Source organism: Hemibagrus wyckioides, linkage group LG25 (genome assembly GCF_019097595.1).
Source record: "Hemibagrus wyckioides isolate EC202008001 linkage group LG25, SWU_Hwy_1.0, whole genome shotgun sequence".
Lineage (NCBI taxonomy): Eukaryota > Metazoa > Chordata > Actinopteri > Siluriformes > Bagridae > Hemibagrus > Hemibagrus wyckioides.
In genome coordinates, this window is record NC_080734.1 from 6,115,224 (window position 1) to 6,115,997 (window position 774).

Sequence of the window (774 nt, forward strand, 5' to 3'; positions counted from 1 at the left end):
AGCACAGTGGAATACTTTTCTTCACATATCAGAGCTGAAAAAGTGGGGGTCAGAGCACAGGGGGCAGCTATGATGCAGCACCCCTGGAGCAGGAGGGGTTAAGGGCCTTGCTCAATTGCTCAATGGGACTTGAACCTCAAGAACTAGAACACAAATAAAACACAGAACTAGCACACAAATAAAAGCACAATTTGCTGTATGGACTCAAAATAGAATGACATGTAAGCAGGAGGAATTAGTGACTTACCCGGCAGGGGCAATAGTATGATCAAGGAGGTGTTTTGCCCAAAGCAAGGCTTAGCCATCACACTCAGGCTGTGCTGACCTTTGTGAATACACCAAATGCAGGAATCTTAGCTGTATAATTTCGGACAGTGTATGTGCACTGTCCTCTTTCTCATTAAGTGGACTAGAGGCTCAAACAGTTATGAGTCTGAGTTGTTGATCGGAAGGTCAAGGATTTAGACTCCGGCACTGCCAAGCTGCCACTGTCAGGCCCTAAAGCAAGGCCCTTAACCCTTTCTGCTCCAGGGGCTCTGTATCATAGCTGACCCCAACTTCCTAAGCTGGGATGAAAACCGAATTTCATTGTGCTGTAATGTATCTGTGACAAATATATTAATATAGGTCTATAAAAACAAAATACTAGCTTGGCAAATTTCATGCTCACATTTATCCGAATTTGAAAATTATGTCACAGTACAGGGTCTCAAAATCAGAATTCAATCAACCACAATTCTGGGCTTTATCATCATCATCATCATCATCATCATC

At 43.0% G+C, this 774-nt stretch overlaps 1 non-coding gene across 1 annotated transcript; it reads left to right on the forward strand.

The window, feature by feature from the left end:
- The first annotated feature begins 239 nt into the window (after positions 1-239).
- LOC131346338 (U1 spliceosomal RNA) lies at positions 240-404 on the forward strand. Its single transcript, XR_009203605.1, has one exon. It is a non-coding gene; the product is annotated as a U1 spliceosomal RNA (small nuclear RNA).
- The last annotated feature ends 370 nt before the right edge of the window (positions 405-774 follow it).